This window comes from Rattus norvegicus, chromosome 9 (assembly GCF_021556685.1).
Source record: "Rattus norvegicus strain SHRSP/BbbUtx chromosome 9, alternate assembly SHRSP_T2T, whole genome shotgun sequence".
NCBI lineage: Eukaryota > Metazoa > Chordata > Mammalia > Rodentia > Muridae > Rattus > Rattus norvegicus.
In genome coordinates, this window is record NC_141542.1 from 109,886,103 (window position 1) to 109,897,135 (window position 11,033).

General features: G+C 40.5%; 1 pseudogene; it reads left to right on the forward strand.

The window, feature by feature from the left end:
- The first annotated feature begins 1,272 nt into the window (after positions 1–1,272).
- On the forward strand, positions 1,273–9,344 carry Zfp207-ps1 (zinc finger protein 207, pseudogene 1; annotated as a pseudogene).
- Positions 9,345–11,033: the final 1,689 nt, after the last annotated feature.

The window sequence follows — 11,033 nt, forward strand, 5'->3', positions numbered from 1 at the left end:
GCTTAAAAGCTCACTCTGAGAAAGGCTCAGGTCTACACTGACCTCCTGAACACCCAGTGTAGTTGATGGTTGGCTAATAAAGAGTTTTTATTGGCTTCAACCCATGCCCAAGCAGTCTTCTCTGATGAATACCCCATAACAATTTGAGATGAGACCTCCTGCCCTATAGGTGAGATGGGGTGTTAATAGTTAATAGTGTCCTATGCTAGTTTCAGACTACTGATAGTCAGGCTCTAACCTTCAAAGAGAGGTTCTGTTTTCTTTTCTTTTTTTAAAAAAGAGTTTATTTTGGATTTATGTTTCCAGAAGGTTAGAGTCCGTAATGGCAGGGTAGAGGTAATATAAGAGCTGGATCAATAGTTGAGAGTTCACATCTTGGACCATAAATGGGAAGCAGAGAGCTAACTTAAAGATGAATCTTTTGAAACTACAAACCCCACCCTCTGTGAAAAACCTCCTTCAGCAAGACTATACCTCCTACTTCTCCCCAAACAACTACCATTTAGGGATTAAATATTCAAATGTTCAATATTATGGGGAGATCTTATTCAAATTCACATGCTTTATAGACCCTTTTGAACTAAATTTTAGAGTGAAATAGATCTATTTCAAAACACAATAATCTTTTTATCTTCATTTTGTTAAAAGGGGACTTACTTGTATATGTTTAATAGATGGGACCATTTGGATTAGAATATTGGGTTCAACTCACTGTTCTTTCTTCTACATAATTGTGCAAGCTATTTAGCTCCAGAAAAAGCTGGAGGAAATATTATGGCCTTGTTATTAACAAAAGTGAATATGGCAAAGATGAACATAAAATTGGAGGTACCTTGAAATACCTTTGCCTCAGTTTCCCCATCCACAGACAGTCTGTCAGCCAATAGAACATCTGATGAGATGGGTTATGGAAAGTCCCTTTGCCAATTATCTTTCAGTGTATTTTTTAAAATTATTTTAACATTCACTTAATTCAGTAATTCTCTATGAGAATTTTAAAAGTGTTATTTCTATTTACACGCCTGTGTGCTTGTATATGAATATGTGCATATGGCTGCCCGTGGAGGTCAGAATGTGTCAGAGTCCCTACTCTGTGCTGGTTCATGATAAGTGTAGCAGAGGTCATTCTAGCTCCACGTGGGAAGGGTGCAGCCTCTGAATCATTAGCGGGCACTCTGGACAGCAAGCAGGTTTTCCTGTGGTTCCTCAGCAGTTGAAATTAGAGTGGCAGAAATTAGTAGATGGAGGACTGCCAATAGGGGGTGTGGGTGCATGGCCCTCAGATTGTCGTGTTGGGGATCCCAGAAGGATCACAATTGGAGACTGTACAGTGAGAAGGTACCGGCTTGTGGTAGTGGTGTTAGGGCCCCAGAGGTGGATCATCTATTTGTAGCTTAAGCAAGGGACTTCCCACAGATCCTCAGATATGAGTGGTCCTCTGTGGGATTTTGAGAGTCAGAGGACAGATTATTTTGGTAATGAAAAACAGCAACAACAGCAACAACAACAACAACAACAAAGTCTGGGTTACCCTGGTAGAATGAAAATGCCCCCCATGGATTTACAAGGAGTGGAACTATTAAGAGATGTGGCCTTGTTGGTGTAGGCGTGGACTTGCTGGAGGAAGTGTGTCACCAGGGTGGGCTTTGAGGTTTCACACGCTCACGTCAGGTCCAGTGTCACTCTGTTTCTGCTGTCTTCACATCTGGATGTAGAATTTGCAAGCTCCTTCATCAGCATCATGGTTTTGGTTATGACAATAATGGACTAAGCCTCCAAAACCAGCAAGTGAGCCCCAGTTAAATGTTTTCCATTTTTAAGAGCTGCAGTTTTCCTAGTGTCTCTTCACAATGATTAAATCCTAACTAAGATACTGCTGAGTAAAAAATTTTCTGAACCATCTGCTGCCCGGGTCTTCCCCCTGGGGTATCTATCCAGGCTCTGTTGCTCACCAGGCTGACCAGGGAGGAGCGAAGCTTAGACAGGATCTCAGTTGGATGAATACAGGACAAACCCCCTTTCACAGAAATGGTTCTCAGTGAAACAGCTCTCTCTTTTTTGGGTGTGTGTGTATGAAGAAGTGCTATATAAACCTTGGGGAGTGGGTAGGGGTTTTGGGGTGAGTGTACATCATTGGCTGGGGCTGAGGTGCTGGGAAATTTTGCTTCATTTGCAGGAAGAGGAATTCCAGGTGCTTGCTGGACATGTCCTTATCAGGAAAGAGGAAGTTTAACATAAAATATGGTTGCCAGGCAACTTGACTACCTCAAGGGCAGTAAGGGGGTCTTAATGCTTATGTGCGCGGGGACATGCCGGTTCTGAGCAGGGAGGAAACAGTGCTATTCTTACTGTTCTTAGGATGAGAATTTTTGGGTTTGGACACGTCTCGATCTCACACTCTCTGGACAGGCTCCCCAAGTCCCATGGCTTTTTGGCTCCATAGTCAGCCTGTTAACACCAGGTAATACTGAGAGATAAGTTACACGTTTCCTAGTGAGGCTATGTGCTGTGTTTTCCAGTCCTGCCCAAGCCAATGAAAAAGAATCACCAGGAAGATCACAATACTATTTAAAAAAAAAACACTTTTGTCCTAAAGCACTTAATATGAGAGTTTGTCAGCAGCAGACACTAGCTGTTATTAGAGAATTATTATTATTATTATTAATTATTATTATTATTAATTATTATTATTATTATTTTGGTGATTCTCAAAATTGCAAGAATATTGGTTTTTAAATCTTTTCTCAAGTGAATTGGATAATGTCCTCCTAAGTTCAAATTCTCCCTAAACTTCAGAATGTGAACTTATTTATAAATAGGGCCTTTGGAGACGCAATTAACACAAGGACTATCATGACAACATACTGAGTTTGGATGACCATTGGCAGTTCTTGTTCAAAGATAGAAAAGGACACACAGAGTGCAGAAAGAGAGAGAGAGAGTGAGAGAGAGAGAGAGAGAGAGAGAGAGAGAGAGAGAAAGAGAAGGTAGGGCAGGGCACAGGGAAAGGAAGGGCATTGGCACTTGGAGCTTGCTGGCTGCCAGCCTGAATCCTGGGTCAGTGAAAAATCCCATTTCCAGGGAATAAGGTGAAATGTGAGGGAGCAGAGCACCCACGATCTTCTTCTGGCTTATCCACACATGGGTATGCATGGCTGAACCTCACATACAACACAGACATCTCCCTCTTCTTCTCCCTCTCCCTCCCCCCTCTACACCCCCTTTCTCACACACACACACAGATGGACACATACAGAGACTGGTGGCACTTTTAATCCCAGCACTGGGGAGGCAGAAATAGGAGGATCCCTGGAATTTTGATGGCCATGCAGTCTAGCAGAATCAGCAAACTCCAGGTTCAGTGAAGGACCCTATCTCAAAAAGTAAGATGGAGAGCCATAATGGTTTGTGTTGACTGTCAATTTAACAGGGTTGGGAATTACTTCAGAGGCAAACCTCTAGGCACAACTGGGAGGAATTACTTTGATTAGGTCATCCTCTGGGAAAGTCTGTATGGCATTATCTTGATTGAAGTGCAAAGGCAGCCTCTAAAGGCTAGGGCATCATTCCTTGGCTTGGGTACCAGACTGCATAAAAAGGAGAAAGCTAGCTAAACGCAGCATTCACCTCTCCCCACTTCTGGACTGTGAGTATCACGTGATCCGTTGCCTCAAACTCCTGCAACCAAATGTTCCTTTCTCGATTGACTGCTTCTGGAACTACGAGTCCAAACAAGGCCTTTCCTTCTTTATTTGCTACTGTGAGGCATCTTGTTACAGCAAGGAGGAAAGTAATAAAGACAAGTGAAGGAAGATGTCTGTGTTAACCCCTGGCCTCTGCGCACCCCTCCTTGGGCAGGTACACCCGCGTGAGAAAAAAAAATGGTGTTTTAAATATTTCTAGAACCAGAAAGCCTGATCTTTAAAAAAAATGTCAAGGCTGTGTATGATCTCTGTCTTAAAACAGTTGCTCTGCCACTAGAAATCTCTTCCAGGGCCCTTGTCACTGACTTCCTGGTGTGGCCCCTCTATTGCTCTCCATTCTTGAACCCTGTCAAGGGTGGCCTAGGACAAGACAGAAGGAAAGCAGTGGAGAAAACATAGAGAAGTGGACAGCTGGTAAGCATAATGGCTACAAACACTGCTTTTCAAACCGGTTCTCTTTCCCAGGACCTCCCTGAGTTCTGCCGTTTGGAGTAACTGCTCTGAAGACACACATTGGACTTGAGTATGACATCACATCCGTAATGACACACAGAATAAGGTGTCTGGTTTTTCACATGAAGGACAATGAGTGTGCCCAAGATAGAGTGTGTAATAATGATGTCACAGTCACTCCATGATAGCATATGGAAATTCATGATTATTTTAGACCCTGGTCAAAAGTGTCAGTATGTGAATAATTCATTAGGCAGTGCTGTGTATTTTATCCCATTTTTTTCTCTCACTTTGCAACCGAGTAGGTTGTAATTTTTAGCATCTTACTTTCTATGCCATTACTGACATTGTGAGAAAATGGGAGGATATATTTGGATTAGCATTTATATAAGATTTTTGTTTTTATGAATCACTTTAGAAAAGTTTATATTAGTTTTATTTTTCTTGGTCGTGCTTGTACTCTGCTATTTGCATTTTGCAACTAGATTCACTGAAATTCAAGAAGTTACCAAATAACTGACCTGAAAGTTAATAGGAAAGTGGAGATTAATCATAGGTGTATTTTAGGCTTGCTGTATTGAACATAGCATCTTGTCCAAGTCGACCAGACCAAACCTGTCAGTGAGGGGAAGACAAGCTGATTACATTTCTGGCAGATCTAGAAGCTAATTAATCAGTCAGTGAGGCAAAGTTAGCCACAAGCCTTGACCATATTTCAGAAACATCAGCTCAAGTTTAGTTTGGGGGAAGACTCAGACTATTGTAATACCTTCCTTCTGAGTTTCAGACCTGTTTTTAGATGGTCTAATGTATTGTGCATCAGCTAGATTTTCAAAAACCGGCCTATTCAAGATGGTCAGTCACTTAGCTGGATGGTGGCGGCCTACACCTTTAATCACAGCAGAATCAGCTGGATATTTGTGAGTTCAAGGCCAGCTGGTCTATCTACAGAGCTAGTTCCAGGACAGCCAAAATTATAGAGAGAATTCCTGTCTGAAACAACAACAACAGCAACAACAACAACAACAGCCACCACTACAGCCACCATCCTCCAAAAAAACCCCAAAAGAATAAAACCCAAAAAGACTTTCTGTCACTCTACTTGAGAACTTTATACATGAGCTGCTGTTGAAATATTTTACATTAAACTGGATGCCAGGACCTGACATGAGTCCATTCTTTCTCATAAGTGTAAAAGATACTTGGTGTCCTGGGTATTTGTTTTTCCATTTAAGTTTAAGAATTGCTCTTTCAAGGTCTGTAAACAATTGTGTGGAATTTTGATGAAAATTGCATTGCGTCCGTAGATTGCTTTTGGTTAAGATGGCTGTTTTTATTATGTTAATCCTAACAATCCATGAGACTGGGAAATCTTTCCATCTTCTGATACCTTCCTCAATTTCTTTCTTCAGGAACTTGAAGTTCTTGAAGGTCTTTTGCTTGCTTGAATAGAGTTACATAAAGATATTTTATATTGTTTGTGGTTATTGTAAATGGTGTTGCTTGCCTCAGCCTGTTTATCATTTGTATAAAGGAGAACTACTGATTTTTTGAGTTGATTTTGTATCTAGTCACTTTACTGAAGGTGTTTATAAGCTGTAGTTCTTTGGAAGAATTTTGGAGGTCCCTTATATATACTATCATATCATCTGTAAATAGTGATATTTTACTTCTTTCTTTCCAATTTGTATACTCTTTATCTCCTTTAGTTGTCTTCTTGCTGTAGCTAGAAATTACAGTACTATGTTGAATAGAGTTGGACAGCTTTCTTTTGTACCTGATTTTACTGATATTGCTTGAAGTTTCTCTCTATTTAATTTGATGTTGGCTATTGGCTTGCAGTATATTGCTTTAATTATGTTTATGTATGCATCTTATATCCACCGTGTCTATGACTGTCCATGACTTTTAACATGAAGGGACGTTAGATTTTGTCGAAGGCTTTTTCAGCATTCAATGAGATGATCATGAGTTTTTTTTTCCTTTGAGTTTGTTTATATGGTAGATTAAGTTGATGGATTTTCATATTTTGAACCATTGCTACAGCCCTAGGATAAAGCCTACTTCATCAAGGTGGATGGTATTTTCCCCTGTGCTATTGGATTCAGTTTATGAGTATTTTATTATTTTTGTATTAATGTTCATAAGGGAAACTGGTCTGAAATTCTTTTTCTCTATTGAGTTTTTGTGTGTTCTAGGTATCAGGGTGAGTTTTCCCTCATAGAAACAGTGTGGAAAAGCTCTTGTTTCTATTTTGTGGAATAGTTTGAGGACTAGTGGTAATTAGAACATCTCTGAAAGTCTGCTAGCATTCTGTGATAAGACCATCTGGCCCCCGGGGTTTTTTTGATTGGGAGACTTTTGATGTCTGTTTATATTTCCTGTACAGTAAAAGAACTTCTAGAAGTACCACAAGTTTTGACTTCAAGCTATACTACAGAGCAATAGTAATAAAAACTGCATGATATTGTTAGAAAACAGACAGGTTGATCAATGGAATCAAATCGATGACCCAGGAATAAAGCTACACACCTACAAACACTTGATTTTTGACAAAGAAGCCAAAGCCATACAATGGAAAAGGGAGAGCATCTTCAACAAATGGTGCTGGTCCAACTGGATGTCTGCATATAAAAGAATGCAAATACACCCATATATATCACCCTGCACAAAACTCAAGTCCTGGTGACTCAAAGACATCAAATAAAACTGGACACCCTAAATCTAATAGAAGAGAAAATGGGGTACTGCCTTGAACATATTTGCATAGGAGGCAAATTCATGAATAGAACACCAATGTCTCAGCTACTAAAATGAACAATTAATAAATGGGACCTCTTCTCAAACTACAAACCAACAATGAAGATAATGGTCACCAAATTTTTCAAAATGTCTTTTGGATGGCTAATTAATTATTCTGAAGTATAATTTTTACAGGGATATAGAAGACTATATCTTTAGGCACTTATGGTATTATTCCTAAGAAATCAATTCAGTCCTAGATCATAAGTAAATAGTATAGCAAACAGATTGTAGTAACTGGAAAGAATAATGAATGTAAGATACTTAGAATTATGGCTTAGTTGTCAACTTGAGGCTCCTTACAAGAGCGATCCTCAGTAGAGAGTTGCATCAATCAGATTGATATGTGGCCATGTCATTGAGGTATTTTTTAAATTGTTAATTGATTTAGTAGGGGATAAGTGTATCTGGGCTGCATTAAAAAATGTTCAAGCTATCTGGAGAGGTAAAACCAATAAGCAGTACTCCTCCATGATCTCTGCTTCAGGTCCTGCCTCCTGGTTTTAGGTGTCTGACTGCATTTTCCCCTATGATGGTCTGTAAAGGTTGTAAGAAACTCTTTTCTCCCTAATTTGCTATGGCTCAGTTTTTGATACAGCCACAAACCAAGCTAGGATGCTTGGTTAATGTTTGGATAAGAAAGTAAATGTGAATTATAGAATTGCTTCAATGGAAACATTCATCTTTGGAAATAAAATAATTTTGATTGACAAAAAAAAATAAATGGGACCTCATGAAGTGGAAAAGCTTTTGCATGACTAAGGACAACATCAATAGGACAAATAGGAGCTTATAGAATGGGAAAAAATCCTTCACCAACCCTACATCTGACAGAGGACTAAAACCTAAGATATATAAAGAACTCAATACACTAGACAGCAACGAACTAAACAACCCAATTAAAAATGGGGTACAGATGATTCCTGCCAGATGTAGTGGTGGTGGTTGGTTCAGAGAACTGTGCGATTCTCTTCCATTTTTGTTTTCACCTCCATTCTGCCTAGTCTGTAGGTTGCAGTTATGGTCATAAGAGGAAGAAGCAGCTGGGGCTGTGGTGCTGGTATTGTAACAGAGATTTTGATGATGAGAAGATCCTCATACAGCACCAAAAAGCAAAGCTTTTTAAATGCCACATATGTCATAAGAAATTGTACACAGGACCTGCTTTAGCTATTCATGCTTGCAGGTGCATAAAGAAACCATAGATGCGGTACCAAATGCAATACCTGGGAGAACAGACATAGAGTTGGAAATAAATGGCATGGAAGGTATTCCAGAAAAAGATATGGATGAAAGGTGACGACTTCTTGAACAGAAAACACAAGAAACACAAGTCCAAAAAAAGAAACAAGACGATTCTGATGAATATGATGATGACAACCACAGCCTGTTCAACCTCAGCAAGGTTACGTCCCACCAATCGCTCAGCCAGGACTGTATCCAGTTCCAGGGGCACCAGGACTGCCTCCAGGTAGACCTCCATTGATGTCAGGTGGTCCTCTCCTGATGCCAGATATGCCTCCAGTTATGCCAGGAGCGCCACCTGGATTGCATCATCAGAGAAAATACACCTAATCATTTTGCGGTGAAAGCATAATGATGCCAACGGGTGGAATGATGCCACCAGGACCTGGAATACCACCTCTGATGCTGAGTATGCCACCAGGTATGCAGTATGCTCCCACCTGTATGTCCTGGAATTCCTCTAATGACTCAAGCACAGGCTGTCTCAGCACCAGCTATTTTTCTTAAGGCCACCTGTGCCAATAGCAGCAGCCTCACAGCCTCCACTTACTAAGCCTCTTTTCCCCAGTGCTGGACAGGCTCAGGCAGCTGTCCAAGGACCTGTTGGTACAGATTTTAAGCCCTTAAATAGTACTACTGCAACAACAACTACGGAAGCCCCAAGGCCTACATTCCCTGCTTATACAGTCTACAGCTTCAACCACTAGTTCAACAAACAGCACTGCAGCAAAACCAGCAGCGTCAATAACAGGTAAGCCTCCTACACTGACAACCACCAGTGCAACCAGCAAGTTCATCCATCCAGATGAGGATATACTGCTGGAAGAAAGAAGGGCACAGTTCCCTAAATATCAGTGATAGCTTCCTCGACCAGGACAAACCTGGTTGGTAATAGACCAGTTGGACCAATTAGGGGTATGATGCTACCACAGCCAGATACCATAGCACCAAGGAATGAGGTCTCTGATGCTACCTCATGGTCAGTATGGTGGTCACCATCAAGGAATGCCTGGTTATCTTCCTGGCACTATGCCACCATATGGACAGGGACCACCAATGGAACCCCCTTACCAAGGTGGGCCTCTTCGACCTCCAAGGGGAATGAGACCTCCTGAAATGTCGCAAGGTGGCTGTTACTGATCTTACTTCATCAAGTCTAATAGGTTTGGAGATCAAACATTTTCTCAACTTGTGCTTCTGTCTATAAGGCTTCATTGTGACTTTAAGAAACATAATCTTCCCACATACCAGGAAATATTGAACATTTATTGGACATGGGAGAAATTATTTGGAATAAAAAAACAGGAACTTTTCCTGAAGTTGCCATTTATACTTTATGGCTTCTTTTCCAGGTTTCATCTAGGCTTTTAGAAGGGAAGTATAGTAAATTTGGTTTGTTAAATTGTGAAGGCACTGGAATTACATGAACTTACCACCTTAAATAAAGGCAAGTTCCGTAAGATTACATTGCTATTTGTAAAGTTATGTTTTCACAGCATTTCCAATGTTGTTGGACTTTATGTACCCAACCTAGCTTGGTGAGGGTTGTAACTGTTTCCAAGTACATGTACATGGGAAGTTTGAATGTGTAACAATATTTAATGTAATTACAGAGTTCTTCCTGTTGCAGGGTTTAAGAAAGCTGGGCCATTATTATGGTCATGTGACTTTTCTGTAGTGTTAAACTTCATTGTAATAAAATGAGACAAAAATTTATGTCTTTTTATTCATAACCAAGCTGTGGACCACTGCCTGAAAGGTTTGTACAGTTGCTTGCCACAGTAGATGTCCACAAAATAAAACTCAGTTACCAATGGAAGAAATGGGGTACAGAGTTAAACAGGGAATTCTCAACAGAGAAATCACTAATGGCTGAGACGCACTTAAAGAAATGGTCCATGTCCTTAGTCATCAAGGAAATACAAATCAAAACAACTCTGAGATTCTATCTTGTACCTATCTTAACACCCATGAGAACGGCTAAGATCAAAAAGTCAAAGTATAGTACATGCTAGCAAGGATGTGGAGGAAGGGGAATTCTACACCATTGCTGGTGGGAATGCAAACTTGTATAACTATTTTGGAAATAAATTTTCTCAAAAAAATTGGGAATAGTTCTACCCCAAGACCCAGCTATAACACTCCAGGGCATATATTCAGAAGACGTCCCATCATACCACAAGGACACTTGCTCAACTATGTTCATAGCAGCATTATTGATAATAACCAGAAACTAGAAACAGACTAGATGTCCCTCAACTGAAGAATTAATAAAGAAAACATGGCACATCTACACAATGGAATACTATTCAGCTATTAAAAACAAAGACATCATGAAAGGCAAATGAATGGAACTAGAAAATAGTATTCTGAGTAAGATAACCAAGACCAAGAAAGACACGCATGGTATATACTCACTGATAAGTGGTTATTAGCCATAAAGTTCAGGATATCCATGATACAGTCCAAAGACCCTAAGAAACTAAACAAGAAGTAAGGCCCAAGTGGGGATGCTGGGATCTCACTCAGGGGAAACAGAAGAGTCACTGGAGGTAGATGGAGGAGGGAAATAGGTGGGAATGGGGATGGGAACAGGGATAAGGATCAGGTGTTGCACTGGGGAGGTCTGGGAGTGAGAATGGAAATTGATGAGGGGCATCTCTGGACTTGCTGGAAACCTGGGAAGGAGTTTACATCAGGAGTTTATGGGGGTGACTCTAGCTGAGACTGTTACCAGCAGGGGATATATGCAGACTGAAGTGGCTACCTCCTGTAGGGGTCTTCCAGTGGAGGGAGGGGTATCACAAAACCTTCTACCCAAAACTTTTC